This window comes from Gorilla gorilla, chromosome 1 (assembly GCF_029281585.2).
Source record: "Gorilla gorilla gorilla isolate KB3781 chromosome 1, NHGRI_mGorGor1-v2.1_pri, whole genome shotgun sequence".
Taxonomy (NCBI): domain Eukaryota; kingdom Metazoa; phylum Chordata; class Mammalia; order Primates; family Hominidae; genus Gorilla; species Gorilla gorilla.
In genome coordinates, this window is record NC_073224.2 from 24,852,300 (window position 1) to 24,874,572 (window position 22,273).

Here is a 22,273-nt window from a genome sequence, read left to right on the forward strand (position 1 = left end):
TCTGTCGCCCAAGCTGGAGTGCAGCAGCATGATCTCAGCCGATCTCAGCTCACTGCAATCTCCGCCTCTTGCACCCAAGCGATTCTCCTGCCTGAGCCTCCCAAGTAGCTGGAATGACAAGTGTGCACCACCATGCCCTGCTAATTTTTGTATTTTTAGTAGAGACAGAGTGTTGCCATGTTGGCCAGGCAGGTCTCGAACTCCTGACCTCAGGTAATCACCCCGCCTCGGCTCCCAAAGTGCTGAGATTACAGGCATGAGCCACTGCATCTGGCCATTAGCAGCCTCATTTAAAAAGGTAAAAAGAAATATGACAATAATTATAATAACATAATCAATATTTTAAATGATTGTTGAGGGCTGGGCGCGGTGGCTCACGCCTGTAATCCCAACACTTTGGGAGGCCGAGGTGGGTGGATCACCTGAGGTCGGGAGTTCGAGACCAGCCCGACCAACATGGAGAAACCCCATCTCCCCTAAAAATGCAAAATTAGCTGGGCGTGGTGGTGCATGCCTGTAATCCCAGCTGCTCAGGAGGCTGAGGCAGGAGAATCGCTTGAACCTGGGAGACAGAGGTTGTGGTGAGCCGGGATTGCGCCATTGCACTCCAGCCTGGGCAACAAGAGTGAAAGTCCATTTCAGAAAAAAAAAAAATTGTTGGAGTATTTTACATTCTTTTGCGCCTACTAAGCCTTCAAAACCCAGTGTGCCTTTTACACTGAGGGCGCGTCTCCATTCCAACTAGCCACAGCTGAAGTGGTCAGCAGCCACATGGGGCTGGCGGCCTGCAGGCCGGACAGCACCAGTCCAGGTGTATCCAGCGAGTTGCTGAGGATGGCAGGATGGAAAGGAGGAGTGTGAAATCGTGCCTGGAATGTCCAAGCGGATTTAATCTTATTGGTTAAAGATGTCCACTAGGTGGCGATATATGCAAGGAATGAAAATTTACTATGTGGCTGACATTGTTAATATATGCAATTATTTGTAGATATAATTCAGTATTTCCATCATCCCTGCAAGATGAGTAACAGTATGTTCACTTTGCGGATGAGGAAAATGAACCTTAAGCAACCTAGGCGTCTGGTGAAAGGGTTTCCAGCCAGCAACCGGAGGAGGCAGGAATCATGCCAGGTGTGTCTGGTGCCGGAGCCCAGAGGCTTCCCAGATCCGCACACTTCATGCTCACTCATCTGCCAGCCACACGGAGGTCCTGGATGTCTGGTGGGCGATAAGCAAGCGACAGAGTCTGTGCGATGAGGTTGCTCAGGCTGATGTGACAACAGTAAGAAGAGGCGTCTCATCTCATCCCTAACCAGACGGGGTTAGGGATGGCGTCTTGGAGCAGCCAACCGGAGAGATTGACATCGCTGATAAAGAGGCAGATTCACACGACCTCATCTTTGTCAGTGCACAAAATGGCTCCCTACAGCCCACTGGTGACCCGGCTGCAGAAAGCTCTGGGTGTGCGGCAATACCATGTGGCCTCAGTCCTGTGCCAACGGGCCAAGATGGCGATGAGCCACTTTGAGCCCAGTGAGTACATCCACTATGACCTGCTAGAGAAGAACATTAACATTGTTTGCAAACGACTGAACTGGCCTCTGACCCTCTTGGAGAAGATCGTGTATGGACACCTGGATGACCCGGCCAGCCAGGAAATCGAGCAGGGCAAGACACCTGTGGCTGTGGCCGGACCGCATGGCCATGCTGCAGTTCATCAGCAGTGGGCTGCCCAAGGTGGCCATGCCATCCACCATCCACTGTGACCATCTGAAAGTGGCCCAGCTCGGGGGCAAGAAAGACCTGCGCCAGGCCAAGGACATCAACCAGGAAGTTTATAATTTCCTGGCAACTGCAGGTGCCAAATATGGCGTGGACTTCTGGAGGCTTGGATCTGGAATCATTCATTAGATTATTCTGGAAAACTATGCATACCTTAGGGTTCTTCTGATTGGCACTGACTCCCACACCCCCAGTGGTGGCGGCCTGGGGGGCATCTGCATTGGAGTTGGGGGTGCCGATGCTGTGGAGATCATGGCTGGGATCCCCTAGGAGATGAAGTGCCCCAAGGTGATTGGCATGAAGCTAACAGGCTCCCTCTCCGATTGGACCTCACCCTAAGACGTGATCCTGAAGGTGGCAGGCATCCTCAAAGTGAAAGGTGGCACAGTTGCAATTGTGGAATACCACAGGCCTGGCGTAGACTCCATCTCCTGTGCTGGCATGGCGACAATCTGCAACATGGGCGCAGAAATTGGGGCCACCACTTCCGTGTTCCCTTACAACCACAGGATGAGGAAATACCTAAGCAAGACCGGCCGGACAGACATTGCCAATCTAGCTGATGAATTCCAGGATCACTTAGTGCCTGACCCTGGCTGCCATTATGACCAACTAATTGAAATTAACCTCAGTGAGCTGAAGCTGCACATCAATGGGCCCTTCACCCCCGACCAGGCTCGCCCCGTGGCAGAAGTGGGCAAGGTGGCAGAGAAGGAAGGATGGCCTCTGGACATCCGAGTAGGTCTGATTGGTACCTGCAACAGTTAAAGCTATGAAGATCCCGGGCGCTCAGCAGCTGTGGCCAAGCAGGCACTGGCCCATGACCTCAAGTGCAAGTCCCACTTCACCATTACTCCAGGCTCCAAGCAGATCCGCGCCACCATTGAGCGGGACAGCTACGCACAGATTTTGAGGAATGTGGGTGGCATCGTCCTGGCCAATGCTTGTGGCCCCTGCATTGGCCGCTGGGACACGAAGGACATCAAGAAGGGGAAGAAGTACACAATCGTCACCTTCTACAACAGGAACTTCATGGGCTGCAATGACGTGAACCCTGAGACCCATGTCTTCGTCACGTCCCCAGAGATTGTCACAGCCCTGGCCATTGTGGGAATCCTCAAGTTCAACCCAGAGACCAACTACCTGATGGGCAAAGATGGGAAGAAGTTCAAGCTAGAGGCTCCGGATGCAGATGACCTTCCCCAAGCGGAGTTTGACCCAGGGCAGGACACCTACCAGCACCCCCCACAGGACAGCAGTGGCCAGCACGTGGATGTGAGCCCCACTAGCCAGTGCCTGCAGCTCCTGGAGGCTTTTGACAAGCAGGATAGCAAGGACCTGGAGGACCTGCAGATACTCATCAAGGTCAAAGGGAAGTGTACTACTGACCACATCTTGGCTGCTGGCCCCTGGCTCAAGTTTTGTGGGCACTTGGACAACATCTCCAACAACCTGCTCACTGGTGCCATCAACACTGAAAACAGCCAGGCCAACTCCGTGTACAGTGCCGTCACCCAGGAGTTTGGCCCCGTCCCTGACACTGCCCGCTACTACAAGAAACATGGCATCAGGTGGGTGGTGATCGGGGACGAGAACTCGAGCCGGGAGCACGCAGTGCTGGAGCCTTACCGCCTCTGGGGCCGGGCCATCATCACCAAGAGCTTTGCCAGGATCCACAAGACCAACCCGAAGAAGCAGGGCCTGCTGCCCCTGACTTTTGCTGACCCAGGCGACTACAACAAGGTTCACCCTGTGGACAAGCTGACTATTCAGGGCCTGAAGGACTTCGCCCCTGACAAGCCCCTGAAGTGCATCATCAAGCACCCCAATGGGACCAAGGAGACCATCCTCCTGAACCACACCTTCAACGAGATGCGGATCAAGCGGTTCTGTGCCGGCAGTGCCCTCGACAGAATGAAGGAGCTGCAGCAGTGAGGGCAGTGCCTCCCAACACACCCCCAACCTCGCCCCCCAGGGCTGGCGTCATGTTCAAGTTCAGCTCCACGTGCGCCATCAGCAGATCCGATCCATCCAGCCATGGGTTCTGATTCCAAGATGGTGTGGCCAGACATGCTTCCTGCTCCCCGCTCAGCCCACAGAGTGACTGTGGTTGGGGAAGGTTCTTAAAATAACTTTTTAGCCCCTGCCTTCCTATTGTTAGTGTTTGCTTCCAATCTTAAGCAGCTCCATGCAACTGTATTTATTTTTATTGACAAGACTCCCATCTAAAGTTTTTCCCCTGCCTGACCATTTTATTGGTGGCTGAAGGATTCTAGAGAACCTGTTGTTCTTGTAAGGAAAACAAGAAGCCAAAAAAAAAAAAAAAAAATTTAAAAAGGCAGATTCAGCAAGCTGCTGTGGGGAGGTGTTAACGGCAGCTGTTTGGGGGATCGCACATAACACCACATGGCTAGAATAGGGTCCAGGGTCCAGGGTATGCTATGGGGTGAACATGTGGGGTGAGAGCAGTAGACATGTCTGCAGTGGGCACAGCACCGAGGGTATTCTACCTCCAGAGCAGCGGGATTTAAGCAGGTGATTGATATGAAGAGTTTTACTACTTAGAGGGCTCCAGACCCCAGATGTAGAGCGTTGAGCAAATGAGGCACCCGGTCCAGGGATGATCCCTGGACTGCCTTTGCAAATTTGAATGACAAGTTTAACCACACACAGTTACCCTGCAGCGTAGGACCTGTCCTAGCCAACAGAACAGAGCAAGAGTTCTGGAAGGTGTTTGATGTTTGCACCATATGCTGTGGAGTCCCACAAATCTAAACTCAAGCTCTGGCTTTGCCATTCACTAGTACGATAACTTCCGGCAACGCTTAATTTCTGTATCATAAAGTAGGAATAATGCTGGGATCAGTGGGTTGAGCTGCTGTGAGGATTAAATGAAGCATTGCTTGCAAGGTCATGTTACCAAAGCAGTCCCACAGTGGAGTGTTCAGGACCACGAGTGGATGGTGGCACCGGACTCTGAAATTCTCCAGTCCCCTCCTGTGTCGCACGTACGTCAGCACGTGGCCGGGCGTGGATACCTGCCCCATGAGCCATGTGTTCATTCGGGAACTATTCCGACCTTACACACCAGGCCCTGGGCAGGGAAAGATGCTGCCTTCATGGAGCTGATAGCCTGGTTGGGGAGATAAATGGTAGTTAAATGACACAATGAATATATAAATAGAACCATGACAAGTGTTTCAGAGGGGAACCCCGTGTTCTAATTGGGGAGATAGAGAATGCTTGCTTGGTGTGTTAGTTTCCCAGCACTGTCATGACAAAGTACCACAAACTGAGGGGCTTGAAACAACAGGATTTTATTCTCACAGTTCTGGAGGCTGGAAGATCGAGATTGAGGTTGGCAGGGCCGTGCATCCTCTAGAGGCCCTGGGGGAGGCTCCTTCCCGGCCCTTTCGCAGCATCTGGCATTGCTGGCAGCCCTTGGGATTCCTTGGCTTGTAGATGTATCACTCCAGTCTCTGCCTTTGGTGTCACATGAACTTCTCCCCTCTATCTCTGTCTGTGTCCAAACATCTCTTTCCTTTATACAAACACCAGTCATTGGATGTAGGGTTCCTACTCCAGCATGACCTCATCTTAACTTGATTATATCTGCAAAGACCCCATTTCCAAATAAGGTCACTTTCACAGCTACAGCGGGGGGCAGGTTTGGGACTTCAAAATATCTTTTGGGGGAACACAAAAGATACATTGATATATATATTTCCCCTACATCATTTGGGGAAGTGATATTTGAGCCAAGATCTGCAGCTTGAGAAAGTCTTATCCAGTCAAAGAGATCAGGAAGCAGGTTCTGGGCAGGATGTGGCCTGTGCAAAGGCCCTGGGACAGGAGGGAGCACAGCACCTACAAGGGACTGAGCAAGGGCAGAGGAAGGGATGGGCTTTGGGCACTGATTATCTTTAGGAGTGAAACAGTTGCTAGGTATTATTATTGTTGTTTCTATATAAAGGATCACACAGGACAGGTCTCAGTGCCCCGTCCTGATGTGCCGTCCAAGCTGCTCAATCTGTTTTCCTGCTGTATGCCTCACACCCAGTTCTTTTCCCATCACGTATCATTCAGAGCAATGTGCAACCGCAAATATTTCTAAATGGGGAGAACTCAGGCAGATGGCGCAGCATGCCTTCAGCTCAGTGCACAGACTCTGCCCCAGACAACCCACCTGTGTGTCCACATTCCCCACTGACTGAGCACCTCCTGAGGGGGGTGGGCCTATCATGTTAATATTTGTACATCCAACATTTCATGAAATGTTATGAACATCAGAGGAGTTTTATAAGTGTTTGCTAAATGTTACTGACTTAGATAATTTCAGGGTGTGGCCAATTCCATCCGAAGGGCGTTATTTATCTTGTCACTAACCGTATCCTAGAGAAGTTATTAAGCATCCGTCTAATTCAAAGGAAAATGGGTAGATGGTGGGAGGATTAGAGAGTGGATGCCATGTTGGAATGCAGGGGTAGGGGAAAGCCAGCTTGCTAATCAGAATGTCAGTGAAGGCTGGGAGCTGGGGCTCACGCCTGTCATCCCAGCACTTTGGGAGGCTGAGGCGGGAGGATCACTTGAAGCCAGGACTAGCCTGGGGGAACACAATGAGACTGTGTCTCTAAAAAAACAAAAAAACAAAACAAAACAAAAAATTAAATACATTAACCAGGTGTGGTGGCACATGCCTGTAATCCCAGCACTTTGGGAAGCTAAGGTAGGCAGATTGCTTGAGCCTAGGAGTTCAAGACCAACCTGAGCAATATGGCAAAACCCCATCTCTACAAAAAATACAAAAATTAGCCAGGTATGATGGTGCACACCTGCAGCCGAAGTTACTCAGGAAGGTAAGGTGGGAAGATCACCTGAGCCCAGGGAGGTCGAGGCTACAGTAAGCCGTGATGCTGCCACTGCACTCCATTCTGGGTGTCAAAGTGAGATCATGTCTCTAAATAAATAAATAATTGTTCTATAGAATTTTATTGATTTAAGAAAATGTTCAGAATAGATTTATAAGTAAAAAATTTAAAAGGTATATATACATAGGCTGGGTGTGGTGGCTCACTTTGGGAGGCCTTTGGGAGGCCAAGGTACGTGGATCACCTGAGATCGGGAGTTTGAGACCAGTCTAACTAACATGGAGAAACCCCGTCTCTACTAAAAATACAAAAATTAGCCAGGTGTGGTGGTGGGTGCCTGTAATCCCAGCTACTCGGGAGGCTGAGGCAGGAGAATCACTTGAACCTGGGAGATGGAGGTTGCAGTGAGCCAAGATTATGCCATTGCATTCCAGCCTGGGCAACAAGAGCTGAACTCCGTCTCAGAAAAGAAAAAAAAAAAAAAAGGCATATATACGTGTGTGTTGATTTGTGTATAGAATAAGACATACATTTAAAAAAAAAAGGTAGGATTGCAAGTGGGGTTTTTTCTTTTTCTTTTTCTTTTTCTTTTTTTTTTCTGGAGACGGAGTTTCGCTCTTGTTGCCCCGGCTGGAGTGCAAGGGCGTGATCTTGGCTCAGCACAACCACCGCCTCTTGGGTTCAAGCGATTCTCCTGCCTCGGCCTCCCAAGTAGCTGGGATTACAGGCATGTGCCACCACGTCTGGTTAATTTTTGCATTTTTAGTAGAGACGGGGTTTCTCCATGTTGGTCAGGCTGGTCTTGAACTCCCAACCTCAGGTGATCTGCCCACCTTGGCCTCCCACAGTGCTGGGATTACAGGTGTGAGCAACCGCACCCAGCTCCGGTTTTTTTCTGTTTCTGAATTTTCCTATGTGTGCTGCATGGAACCATTATAATTAATTTTAAAAAGCAAATATATTTCTTTTGTCTCTTGAAAACTTAAAACAACTATAAGAATTACATGTGCAAGATGGTATACTATATAGTCATTTACAATAATCTTTTAAAAGAATATTCCATAATATGAGAAAATATTCATGCTATATTTAGTGGAAGGAATAGGTTATGTAAAATATACTGTTTTTGTTTGTTTGTTTGTTTGTGATGGAGTTTCGCTCTTGTTGCCCAGGCTGGAGTGCAATGGTGTGATCTCGGCTCTCTGCAACCTCTGCTTCCCAGGTTCAAGCGATTCTCCTGCCTCAGCCTCCCGAGTAGCTGGGATTACAGGCATGCACTACCACACCTGGCTAATGTTTTGTATTTAGTAGAGATGGGGTTTCACCATATGGGTCAGGCTGGTCTCAAAATCCTGACCTCAGGTGACCCATCCACCTCAGCCTCCCTAAGTGATGGGATTGCAGGCATAATCCACCACACTCGGCCAATATACCATAATTTTTAAAAGGGCATTTACAGAAAGACTATCAGTAAGTCTAGTATAATACATATAAACTGTGGGGTTACCAGGAATTCATATCTGCTTCTTTATACTTTTCTGTATTTTCCAGATTTTTAATTATGAATATGAATATGAGTATGAAGCTATAATAAGAAAAGTTATTTAAAAGTCACATTATAAAATTGTTCAGGTTATCATGGCCAGGCAGGGTGGCTCATGCCTGTAATCCCAACACTTTTCGAGGCCGAGGTGGGCAAATCGCTTGAGCCCAGGGGCTCGATACCAGCCTGAGCAACATGGCAAAACCTTGTCTCTACAAAAACTATAAAAGTTAGCCAGATATGATGGTGCACACCTGTGATTCCAGCTACTAGGGAGGCTGCAGTGGGAGGATTGCTTGAGCCCAGGAGGCAGAGTTTGCAGTGAGTCATGATTTCACCACTGCACTCCAGCCTGGGCAAAAGAGCAGGACCCTGTCTCAAAAAAGAAAAAAAAAAAGTGTCAAGTTGAGAGACAATGGTTATTTTTTATTTTTTATTTTTGAGATGGAGTCTCGCTCTGTCACCCAGGCTGGAGTGCAGTGGCACCATCTCGGCTCACTGCAACCTCCACCTCCCGGGTTCAAGTGATTCTTCTGCTTCAGCCTCCCGAGTAGCTGGGATTTCAGGCACGAGCCACCTTGCCCGGGTAATTTTTGTATTTTTAGTAGAGATGGGGTTTCACCATATTGGCCAGGCTGATCTCAAACTCCTAGACCTCATGATCTACCCACCTTGGCCTCCCAAAGTGCTGGGATTACAGGTGTGAGCCATTGCGCCTGGCCAACAATGATTATTTTAAATTTTATTCCATGGTTTTCTATATTTTCCAAATTCTTCTCAATAACATAAAAATGATTTCATATTGTATTAATTACTACAATGCAACATTGTAAGGTCGGGGGACGCTGATGGTGGTCTACCTCCTGATCCTCTAGTATGCAGTATTTCACCCAGGGTTTTCACAAGCAGTTTCTCATTTGGTCCTCAGAGGACCCTATACCTAGGTGAGGATGGCGGTGCTGCTTCTGAGAAGTCGCTGCCTCCCCTTCTCCCTTTAGCCTCCCTGGCAAAATAAGACACTTCGATTGCGGGGCCACAGTCAGTTCTGACTCCGATATCTTACAACACCTATCAGGGATCAGCCTGGACCTGTTACCTGAGGGGGTGTGGCCTCCTTTCCTCTGAGCTTTCCCGACACCTGAAACTCCTGATCATTCAGCCCCTTACCTCTCCAAGCTTTCAGCACAAGCTCTCCTCCTTAGCCTTCTAAATAAATAAACAACACCTGCACAGAACACTGCCATTTTCTGTAAGCTTTTCTTCCCCTTTAAAAATTGCAGTAAAATATACATAAGACAAAGTGTATCATTTAAATCATTTTAAGTGTACAATTCAGTGGGGTGATATACATAAGACAAAATGTATCATTTAAATCATTTTAAGTGTAAAATCCAGTGCCTTTAAGTCCATTCACGATGTCGTTGCAACTGTCACCACCATCCAGCTCCAGAACTTCTTAATCATCCATGGGTAAGCTTTTGAATCCATAGTCTCATAACATTTTATTGCCGTCCTCATCGTCAGGTGAGGAAACTGAGGCTTTCTTCCTTACCTTGCTTTTGTGTTTTCTCTTTAACACTTGCAGTCTGGCTTTTGCCCGTGGCTGTCCTGGAACTGACCCCCTTCAGGCTGTCAAAGGCCTCCTGGGGGCTGAATTTCATGGGCTGCTTCCTGGTCTTGTCTTGTTTCTGGTCTGCAGCATTTGACAATCTTGTTTTCCAATCTCTCTTAGAAATTATCTCCTCCCCAGGTTTCCATAATACTCTCTGTCTTGAGTTTCCTACTACTAATTCTTGGGTGTTTTCTTGTTCTTTTCTTTTCATATTTTTCTGTTTGTTTGATTGTTTTGTTTCTTTTTGTTGTTTCGAGACGGAGTCTCGCTCTGTTTCCTAGGCTGGAGAGCAGTTGCTTTATCCTAGAACTTATGATGTAGTTGCCCGTGTGCCCATCTGTCTCCACAACAGAGCAAGGTCCTGGAAGCAGGGATCGGGGGCGTGGGGGAGGTCTTGCTTGTCCTTTTTATGTCTCAGTGCTTAGTGTACCTTATATTTGGACAATGAATAAATAAATGTGCGCTGCCCTAGAAAAGAGATCATTGTCTCGATGGAGTGAAAATCAGTAAGGGGTAGGTCTTGGCTCACTGCAACCTCCACCTCCCTGGTTCAAGTGATTCTCCTGCCTCAGTCTCCAGAGTAGCTGGGATTACAAGCGCCCACCAACCCGCCAGGCTACATTTTTGTATTTTTAGTAAGAGATGGGGTTTCACCACGTTGGCCAGGCTGGCCTCGAACTCCTGACCTCAGTTGATCTGCGGGCCTCGGCCTCCCAAAGTGCTGGGATTACAGGCGTAAGCCACTGTGCCTGGCCTCTTTTCATGTTTTTATGTTTTGAGACGGAGTCTCGCTCTGTCACCCGGGCTGGAGTGCAATGGCGTGATCTCGGCTCACTGCAACCTCCACCTCCCTGGCTCAAGCGATTCTCCTGCCTCAGCCTCTCAAGTAGCTGGGATTATAGGCGTGAGCTACTACCCGGCCTCTTTTCATGTTTTTAAATTAGTCTCCCCTTTTTATTTTATTTTATTTTTTAGATAGAGACAGGGTCTCGCTATGTTGCCCAGGCTGGTCTCGAACTCCTGGACTCAAGCAGGGTCTTTTCTTCAGGCTTCTCCTTCTCCTGCCTCAGGAACTCATCCTCACTCCCTGCAATGTTTCAATAACCACTTGCCTGGTTTCCCTGCTTCTGGCCTTGCTGATTAGACAACTACGATCTTTCTACCAGGGAAGTGTGATCCTGCCCTCAAGTCTACAAGGGCGGCCTGAGCTGACATGATAACATCTCACCTCCTTAGTTAGATATAGGATGTCCCTTGTCATCTGGCCCCTGGTGACCTCTAACAATATCCCCATCCCACTCCACGCCTTTACAGTCTGCGGTAGAACCGTCTGCAGTCCCAGTGCTGGAAGCCCAGGCTGCCTCATGCCTCCCTGTCTCTGCATACATGGTCGCTTTATCCTAGAACTTATGATGTAGTTGCCCGTGTGCCCATCTGTCTCCACAACAGGGCAAGGTCCTGGAAGCAGGGGTCGGGGCGTGGAGGAGGTCTTGCTTGTCCTCTTTATGTCTCAGTGCTTAGTGTACCTTATATTTGGACAATGAATAAATAAATGTGCGCTGCTCTAGAAAAGAGATCATTGTCTCGATGGAGTGAAAATCAGTAAGGGGCAGAGCAAGGACTGGACATCAGGTCTTGGAAAGTTCTGACCCTTCCCACTATGTAAACATCCTTTCTACTGAGGGACCTCCTGGGGTGACAAAGCCTTAGAGGAAATGTACGCAGTCTCTGCATGGTCCTAAGAAAATAAAGGAAATAAAGTAAGTGTTGTAATCCTAGACTGGAGTAGAAAGACTTCTTACGGGGAGGCATTTTAAGGAGGGTGGAGAGGGGGATGCTTCCCGCCTCCAGATCACAGTCTACGAGAGCTTGCTGCTTTAGATGAGCTCACACCAGACCGAGACACAGGCAGAGTGGTGCGGCTGAAAGACATCTCTGCATCAGAAAACTTGAGTCCTGGTTTTTTCTAGATCTGCCACTGACTAGCAGATCTCAGAAGGCCCAGCAGCCTTCAGGTGTAAAACAAAGGAGTATTTTCCATCTCTTTCAACCCGAAAATCCAGAAAGTGGGGACATCTGTGTTTAAAGATTGTTCAACATTTTTCAGATTAAACTGATCCACATTTTCCAAGGTATCAAAGTGGTGGCTGCATCCTCTCATGCTGCTGGGAATCACAGACTTCTCCCCTCACCCTTGACTGTGACCTGATTCTAGAAGATGGTTGCTGATAGAAATGTCCAAGTTATTCAAGGGGCTTCTCTAGAGGAAACAACTTCTGTTTCACTCTTGATTCTCTAGAGGAAATATAACTTTCGTTTCACTCTTGATTCTCTAGAGGAAACAACTTCTGTTTCACTCTTGATTTTCACTATTTTCACGTTACGGGTTGAGATAAATGGCCTTAGAGTTGACTCATCGAGGAGAGAGCGATTCTGCCTAGAGTTCTTTGAAAGCCGGCTGTTCTGAGTGAGATCCTAGGTCACTGCAGAGAAGGAAAGGGAAGAGAAGTGGGGAGGGAGAGGGGAACGGAGAGGGGCACGGAGAGGGACAGGGAGATTGGTTTCCTTTTACAAACCCAGCTGGTTTCCTCGGTAGTTGTGTGTGGTTTCCACCAAACCCACCTATCACTTAGTTAGGACTGCTAATTAGGGGGCAGAGATGAGGACTGCTGTCTGTAGTCGTAAAGATGGTTACTAAGCAGGAGGCTGAGCTGCTGGTTGCAGCTGACACTGGAAATTCACCCAGCTTCGCCCCCCGGGAGATGTGCCACCCCTACATCGTAGGCAGCTGTGGGCCACAGGCATTTCGTTCTCCAAAATCCTACATTCATCTTACTTCATTTAATGTTTGCAGCCACATAAGAAGTAGAAAACATAACTTAATTTCCAGATTAGAAGACTGAAGTTTGGACAGAAAAAATAACTTGCCCAGTGTCACCCAGCGGGCACACGGAGGAGCTGGGATTCAACATCAATGACTCCAGGACCATGGTCTGTCTCCACAAGACTAGTCTAACCACCTCGATTCTCTGCCTGTCAGGCCTTCTCCATTTTTCCACCTGCTAAATAAATCACACCTGGTTCCATCTCTCCTTCTTTCCTCCCCTAACCCAAGACTCTTTTTTGTTGTTGTTGTTTTGGAGATGGAGTTTGCTGTTGTTGCCCAGGCTGGAGTGCAGCGGCACAATCTCGGCTCACCACAACCTCTGCCTCCCGGGTTCAAGCAATTCTCCTGCCTCAGCCTCCCGAGTAGCTGGGATTACAGGCACGTGCCACCATGCCCAGCTAATTTTTGTATTATTAGCAGAGATGGGGTTTCACCATGTTGCCAAGGGTGGTCTTGAACTCCTGACCTCAGGTGATCCACCCGCCTCAGCCTCCCAAAGTGCTGGGATTACAGGCGTGAGCCACCATGCCCGGCCATATCCCATGACTCTCTAAAGCACTCTGTGGTTGTTTCTGGGTTATTTTCACTTCTCCAACTAGGAGGTAAGTTTTTTGGGGTCAAAGAGCATGTTTTCGACTTTGTTTTCATCCTATCCCAAATTGCCTGGTACCAAGCTTGGTAGTTGATGAGCCAACAGGGAACCCACGAATTGTATCAGAAGACCACAGGCTTTGGGCTCAAGGAATGACCCTTCTCTTGTACAGTCCTGTCCACAGCTCAACAGCCCTCTCATAGCTCGGTGGATCTCAGCTGAATGTCGACGAGCCAGAGCTTCCCCTGACCACCCAACCCCAAGTGTTGTCCCTGGCTATTCCTCCTCGTAGCATCTCTTTTTCCTCTTCATCGGACTTACTACAACGTGTACTCATAGGCTCATTTGAGTATCTACCTTATTTTCTCCACTAAAATGTGAACCTCGAGAGGCCAGGGACCATGGGCATTTTGACTCAAAACATATTCTTTGAATGACTTTAACAGAAACTTCCATCAACTTCTCAAAGGGCCAACCACATACGCAGTGAAGAGGGTTTCAAATGATGAATCAGGAACTTTTCCCTGTGTTCAGGCGTGAACCCCGGCTCACCATGGGGTCGTATCCACATGCTCTCTCTTGACCTCAGTTCTTTACTTGCAAAGTAAGGGTCATGGTTCTAGTCCCATTTACTCTCATAGGCTCTTGCCTGGAGAAAGTGAAATCATTTTAGCCTTGCTGTGTTGTTAAAGCCAAGGCCTAATGCCAACGTGACTAGTTATAAGCCCCTTGAGGAGGGGCTCATGTCTGACAAACATTCTGTCTCTCTGTCCCTCTCAACATAATTTTTGTGAACAGGCCAAGTAGATAAACAACTCAAAAAAATAAAAATATACAAAATGCATACAGTGACAACGTTCCCTTGCTCCTCTGTCCCCACCTCCCCAGGTCCCACCCTTAACCATTACTATTGGTTTTATTCATAGCATTCCAGAGTTTATTTTTATTTTTTTATTTTATTTTACTTTATTTTCTGAGATGGAGTCTTGCTCTGTTGCCCAGGCTGGAGTGCAGTGGCCCTATCTCGGCTCACTGCAACCTCTGCCTCCCGGATTCCAGCAATTCTCCTGCCTAAGCCTCTCGAGTAGCTGGGACTACAGGCGCCCGCCACTACGCCTGGCTAATTTTTGTATTTTTAGTACAGACGGGGTTTTGCCATGTTAGCCAGACTGGTCTCGAACTACTGACCTTGGGTGATCCACCCGCCTCGGCCTCCCAAACTGCTGGGATTACAGACGTGAGCCACTGCGCCTGGCTGCCATTTTAAAATATACAATTAAACCATTATGGACCACAGTCCTCAGTGTGTGATCAAATACTCAGTATTATTCACTCTTTCTATTTTCCAGAGTTTCTATATCTGCCTACAAGTAACCATGAAAGCACTTCCCCCACAGGATCATGTCTTACCCTTGCAAGCTTTCCAACTGTCTTGCTCCATGCTCAACACCAGGTAAATCTTCAGTAAATTCAGTACATTTAGTAAATCTGTTGATGGATTTGATTAACTAATGATCTTGAAACCAACACATTGGACAAGCAACAAGGTGAGTTTGCAATGTGTGTTACAGACGGATGAAAGCACACGCTGAACAGGGCCTGCTCCAGTGAACCATCATCTGCCTGCATCTTTCCTGTTCCAGTCCAAGACCAATCCGGATACTTGGGCCTTGTTTTGTTTTGCTCTTCCTGGGAAGTGTCAGTTCATTGGTCGTTACAAGGATAATAGGGGTTACTTCCCGACTGCATGAAAAGTACATAGAACAGAGCCTGGCACAGAGAGAGAAGCCAATGAGCAGCAGGAATGATGATCACAGGCAGTCTTCCCTTCCGCCACCACTCACCTCAGATGACCTGGTGAGCCTTGTGTCACAGGCTGGGTACTTCCCCCGGAATTCACATGTTGAAGCTCTAACCCGCAGTACCCAGAATGTGACTGTATTTGGAGAGAGGGCCTTCTCTCCAAATAGAAGGAGGTAATTAAGGTAAAATGAGGCCATTAGTATGGGTCCTAATCTGATATGACCGGTCCTGATGAGAAGTGGAGATTAGGATACTGACACACACAGGGAAGCCCGTGTGAGGACCCAGGGGAGGGAGGCTGTCTGTGGCCAAGGAGAGTGGCATCAGGAGAAACCAGACCTGCCAACACCTTGGCCTCCAACTTTCAGCTTCCAGAACTGGAGATTTGTGTCATTCAAGCCTCCCAGTCTGTGGCACTTTGTCATGGCAGCTCAAGCCGACTAGCACACCTTGCCTAGCCCTGCATTTCTCAAATATATTCAACTAGAGAAGTTGTCTTGATTGTTTAGAGCCAAGCCTTGTGCTGCTACAAGGGCATAGGCTGAACCAACCACCTGTCAAGGAGTTTCCATGCAGAATGGGGTGAAGGAGGCTTCACCCTAAGGTGAGCCCCTTGACCCTCTCCCCAGGAATTTTCCAGCTATGCCTGGGGATGGAAGCTGCCTTCCTGACTACTCTTTTGTTTTTGTTAAGCGCTGGGGTCTCATCCTGTCACCCAGGTTGGAGTGCAATGGTACCATTACAGCTCACTGCAGCCTCGAATTCCTGAGCTCAAGTGATCCTCCTGCCTAAGCCTCCTGATTAACTGGGACTGGAGGTGCACACTACCATGCTAGCTAATTTTTTTGATCTTTTGCAGAGATGAAGGTCTTGCTATGTTGCCCAGGCTGGTATCAGATTCCCGACCTCAAGCAATCCTCCCACCTCAGCCTCACAAAGTGCTGGGATTACAGGTATGAGCCACAGACCTGTTCCCCTGACAGGTCTTTGAAAATGCATGCAGGGCTGCAGCAGCCACAGCCCTGCCAGAGAGAGAAGCCCCCATTTGGGGGTTGTGGGGAAGCAGGCATCTGCCAGAGATTCCACCTGGTTCTGGCACATCTCAGGCCAGCCTGGGCTTTAATTCCTTGGCTAACCCTGCTTCCTTTCTTGCTGAAGTAAACGAGATATGGTTTATGACGTTTGCAGCTCAGGGGGTCTTGACTAATATAGTCTCTATGGAGTCAGATCCTGATGTTCAGCTACTCTTGGTCAATGGTTCCTGCCGGGGCTCTGGCCTCTCACTCCTGTAGTAGTGCAGGGCACTGCAGGGCCACTCATGTCCTCTCTCACCTCTGGGCCTCTGGGACAAGCCTCTAAGCAGAGTGGATGTCTATGCTGAGCAGCATCTGCTGACATCAACCAGACCACTTCTGATGATGATGGTGACAGTTGCTCAGGTTCTCACCAAGAGCCTGGGGCTCCCTCCCGTGGGCTTCCCTGGCACTGTTTGCCGATAGTTATTTAAGCACATATCACAAGGGTGGGTGTGTGTCTGTCTTAGGTTATGATCTGAGAGACCAAAATAGACAACCCTGGCCAGGTGTGATGGCTCATGCCTGTAATCCCAGCACTTCGGGAAGCTGAGGTGAGAGGATCCCTTGAGCCTAGGAATTAAAGACCAGCCTGGGCAACATAGGGAGACCACACACACACACACACACACGCACACACACAAGCCAAATGTGATGGTGCACACCTGTAGTCCCAGCTACTTGGGAGGCTGATGTAGGAGGATCACTTGAATCCAGGAGGTCAAAGCTGCAGTGAGCCATGATTGTGCCACTGCAGTCCAGCATGGGTGACAGGGCAAGACCCTGTCTCAAAAGCAAAACAACACAAAACAAAACAAAACACCAAAATAGACACTCCTTTATCAACTAAGACAGACCCTAAAGTTAAGGAGCCAAAAGTTACTAACAGGTCGAGGGTTCAAAGTTTGGCTGGCATGGCAACTTCTTAAATTCCTACAGGACAAACCACGCTCTTGCTAAACTCCCTAACAATAGGAGCTAGCAAGCAAATTATCCTAACTCTGATTTACAACCCAGACCACTAAAACTTTCATTGGACAGAGGACCATCTTACAAACGCTCTTTCCTGATAAGCAACTGCACATCTCCAGCCAGTTCCAATGAGATTTAGAGACTGCACACAAACTGTCTGTGTCCTCCAGGTTACCTTCGACATAAAGAGCCAAATTCCACCTCATTTTAATCTAGGCCCCCCACAAAGTGAACATGGTAAACATATGTCTTTACCTATTGCACACTGACTGCCCCTCATAAATATGTATTGATTTTGCCCTAAACTTGCTGAATATGCGGACTCTACTGTGTAATGCAGACTCTACTTTGTAACACAGACCCTGTGAATCGTAACACCCATCCTGCCCTTTCCCTCTTTGAAGAGAGAGCACTTTCAGTCCGAGCTGGAGACCATCTCTTCCTGGTTTGCAAACTAATATCAACCAACAAAGCTCTCCTTTCTTTCTTTTTCTTTTTTTTTTTGGATGGAGTCTTTCTCTTGTCGCCCAGGCTGGAGTGCAGTGGCTCAATCTTGGCTCACTGCAACCTCCACCTCCTAGGTTCGAGCAATTCTCCTGCCTCAGCCTCCCAAGTAGCTGGGACTACAGGCGCCTGCCACCACGCCTGGCTAATTTTTGTATTTTTAGGAGAGACGGGGTTTCGTCACGTTGGCCAGGCTGGTCTCGAATTCCTGACCTCAGGTGGTCTGCGGGCCTTAGCCTCCCAAAGTGCTGGGATTGCAGGCGTGAGCCACCGCGCCCAGCCCAAAGCTCTCCTTTCTACCACTGAGCCATCCTGGTAGTCTTTTGGATGACAGACTTTTTGAGACCCAGGCCTGTGTCATAATCATCTCCATAGTCTCAGCACTTGCCACAGTGCCCAGCACGTGTGCTGCTTTCAACCAACTGGCGAGGTCTATGTGCTCCCAGCCCATGGTGGCTCGTCAGTCCCTCAGCTCCCAGGAGTCCTGTGGGTGCTCACAGAAATGCCAACCACTGTCCAACATCAATTTTTTTTTTTTTGAGGTGGAGTCTCGCTCTGTCGCCCAGGCTGGAGTGCAGTGGCATGATCTCAGCTCACTGCAACCTCAGCCTCCTGGGTTCAGCCTCCTGAGTAGCTGGGATTACAGGCATGCACCACCACACTCGGCCAATTTTTTGTATTTTCAGTAGAGACAGGGTTTTGCCAGTTGGCCAAGCTGGTCTCGAATCCTGACCTCAAGTAATCCGCCGGCCTCGGCCTCCCAAAATGCTGGGATTACAGGTGTGAGCCACCACGCTTGGCCAGCATTGACTCTTTTACAGCTTGCTGTTGTGGAGTCAAGAAGGATCCAGACCAAGATCCAACCTCCACAGCAGGTCAGAGTTAAAATGCTATTACTCGAGCAGCACTTACTGGAGCAGAACAGAACTGGCTGCTCACTGGCCCTTGGCCTTGCTGCCCGTGCTGAGGGGGGACCAGAGTCCAGAGCCTGGCTGCATATTGAAGGACACCAGCCAGAAAGGGCAGCAGGGGGAACGGCAGTTCATAAGGTCGTCAGCTCCAGGGGCCACTACTATGGCCGTGGAATTGGCTGTTGTCATCCCAGGTTGGCGGAAGTGGTGGGTCCTCACTGGGCTTTTTGGGCCACGTTGCCCTGTGGCTCAGAGCTAGACATGAGGCTTTCTGGGCCAGCTCTGACCTCAGTTAGCTGTGTGGCTTTAGGGAAGTTCCCTAACCCTGAGCTTCCTTTAATCGTCTGTTAGACAGAGAGAACAACAATTATACATTAATAAAGACATGTTTACGGATGAACAAAATACTGTGTTAAAGTGGTCAATTCTAACACCTTAAAAATCGTTGTTTTTGGTTCGTTTGCTTGTTTGGTTGGCTTAACTCCAATCTGTGGTCCTCCTCCCCCTCTGCCTCTTATGGTCTGACCTTCTTAGGGTTCTCCAAAACCTGCTTGCTCTCAATCCTCGCAGCTCACACAGGCTATGCTATCTGACCCCCTACTTTTCTGTGTACCAAATCTTTTTACATTCCTAGTTCCTACTTGTCATTTGAGCCCTCCCTAATTGTATACTTCCTTCTTTCCATCTTAATCCTGTGATTCTCAGTCCCGGAGCTGGGAAATGTTGCACCTAGTAAGTGACTGCTCATTTCAGGGCCACGCGTGGCTGAGTCACTTGTTTTTTTTTTTTGAGACGGAGTCTCGCTCCGTTGCCCAGGCTGCAGTGCAGTGGCGGGATCTCGTCTCACTGCAACCTCTGCCTCCCAGGTTCAAGTGATTCTCCTGCCTTAGCCTCCTAAGTAGCTGGGATTACCGGCACACACCACCATGCCTGGCTAATTTTTGTATTTTTAGTAGAGACGGGGTTCCACCATGTTGGCCAGGATGGTCTCCAACTACTGACCTCAAGTGATCTAACCACTTCGGCCTCCCAAAGTGCTGGGATTACAGATGTAAGCCACTATGCCCGGCCTAATTTTTGTATTTTTAGTAGAGATAGGGTTCGCTATGTTGGCCAGGCTGGTCTCCAACTTCTGACCTCAGGTGATCCGCCCACCTTGGCCTCCCAAAGTGCTGGCATTACAGGCCTGAGCCACTGTGCCCAGCCCCAAGTCAGTTGTTATAAGGGGCAGAGAGATAAAGAGTGAGACAGACCAGCATCTATCTGTCACCAATAATGTAAGAACAGCCCAAGGTCTTCTGTCACCACCGTTAAACTGTCAGGATCAGCACCATTCGTGGCTCCCAATTGGTGGGCTCTCATGTTCTAGATGTAGGGCTAGGCACTTACACGCATTATTTTATTTCATTTTCCCAGTAGCTCTGTGAGGTTGATGGCCTAGTCTGGACAGGAAGAGCGGTGGGTATTGACAAGGCTGTGCTTACAGTACATCAGTGAAGCACAGCACTTGCGCATCCCAGCAAAGCTCAGAGCGACCCATTTCTCACCTCAGTAGCTGGCAACCGACTGCCAGTGGCCTGCCTCCTTCTCTGGGGCCCCAGCCCGCTCCAGAAACTCACCCAGCTCGCTGACAGGGGACTGTGCAGGCTGCTGCTGTAACCTGGTGGTGGGCTGTCATCAGACTGCCATAGAGGATCGCCCTGAGGCTTGGTTGTGGAGGTTGTCAAAGCAGAAGGCTGGCAATATTCCCACGGCCCAGAACGTGCTGAGGCAGCATATGTGAGTCAGGCCATGGCTGCTGCAGCCACAGTGGGGCTTTGTGCTGTGATCGTGTGCAGAGCAGAGCAGCCACTCACCCATCCACTGACTCTCCAAATTGCTTCCGAGCACCTATAATTCCAGTTCTCCTGGGAAAAGCCCTGCAAGACCCAGGCTTTCCCCTACCCTGTTCTGCTGATTCCTTTTGGTTGATTTCCCAGTATGAGATCCAGCATTATTCCTTTTGAAATTGCAATCCCTGCTGTTTTCCCACATTGAGAGCACAACTAAGAAGCACTTTCTTAAGAATCTGCTTCTAGGTGCTCTTGGACCAAGTTTAAGTTCTCTGTCTACTCTAGCAGGGTCCGTCTATTCCCAGGGCATCTGTCTGAAGCGGGGCCTCTGCTGGCCAAATCCTCCCAGCCAAGACCTGGATCTCCCAGAGCTCAGAAAGCTCCCACTAGCAGGGCCCCTTGGCTTGCCTTCCTGCCTCCTTTCTCTCCCTTTGTCCCCTAGTGTCCAGATGAGAAGACACAGGATGGCTCTTGTCCCAAGAAGGCCTTCGCTTGTGCTGTGGGCACAGAGGTCTTTCTTCCCTCTCTAAACACAAAGCAATCACTGTGCTCTGCCAAGCAGAGGAAAAATGCAAATGGTGCTCTGGGTGTGGCCAAGTTCCTTGGGCCCCAAGTGCTGGCCTGCATTCTTTATGGGGTAGCCTTTGTTTTCCCTTTCTGCAGGCTGTGCCTGAAATATGAAGATTACTTAAAACTCATACTATGCCAGGACACGGACACCACAATAAACTGGGTAATGAGTGTCAACTCAAAGACTATTTAAGATTAGTTGCTGCACAAGAAAACTTGAAATGTTCTGAAAGCTTATGAACCATAAATGAAAGAAAAGTTCATTCATCACAATGTCCTCAAGCTTGAAAACAACCGTAAGAATCTACAAGGCTAACAACGAGTTGCAAAGCTGAAACAAACTCTCCTGAACTTTAATAACAAAAACAAGGTGTGATCAATTGTGCAAGAGGAAAGAATTATCTTCCTATTCCCTCTACGGAAAGATATTATTACAGAATTATTCTTTTTGTTGTCATTTGTTTTATTTTTTATTTTTATTTTTATTTTTAGAGACAGGGTCTCATTTGTTTGCCCAGGCTGGAGTGCCGTGGCATGATTATAGCTCACTATGGCCTCGAACTCATGGGCTGGAGTGATCCTCCAACCTCAGCCTCCCAAGTAGCTAGGACTACAGGTGTGCAGAATCATTCTTATATTAAGAGGGGTATACAGCCAAAAAAAATGCAGAGGAACCTCGGGCAATTACTAAGCAAAAACATTGCATTATTCTTCTGAGTTTTGTGATATGTGTAGTATTGGTCAGAGTCTGAAACTTCGTAATTTGTTCCAAATAAATTTCTTGTTCTAAATAAATATTTACTTTAGTATTAAATTTTGCATATGTAAGTTTATTTTTTCTTTCCTTAAAGAGGATCTCTAGTATTGAAGAAGGTTGCAGGCCCCACAAAAACTGGATCTGGCCTGGCCTCTGGAACTGCGTTCTCAGCACTGCTTTCAACGTGTCCCTCACCTTCATTCCTTTTGCCCTGCCCTGGGGCCATAGGTAAAGCCTTTCTTGCATAGTTCACCGAAGCCTGGAGATTTCAATTCTATCAATAGCTATACATGTTGTGTGCCCAGGGACACCCATAATAGCTAATTTTCCCTGCAGTGCGTGAATGTTATACTCCTGAAAGCAAGATCTGGTCAGTTCTCAGTCCCTTTGATGTAATGAAGTTCTGTGGGTACAACCAGCCACCTCTTTCTGCATGACCTCCTTGAAACACTGCCTTTTCTGGAGATGAAAATGGGAACCAATTAGGAAGAACACTGAACGTTATCAGGCAGCTTAAATGCCTTTGCAAGAACTCCTGGTAAGCACTGGATCTAATTTTCCCCTCTG

At 48.4% G+C, this 22,273-nt stretch overlaps 1 pseudogene; it reads left to right on the forward strand.

The window, feature by feature from the left end:
- Positions 1-1,407: 1,407 nt before the first annotated feature.
- Positions 1,408-3,717, forward strand: LOC115935627 (aconitate hydratase, mitochondrial-like; annotated as a pseudogene).
- The last annotated feature ends 18,556 nt before the right edge of the window (positions 3,718-22,273 follow it).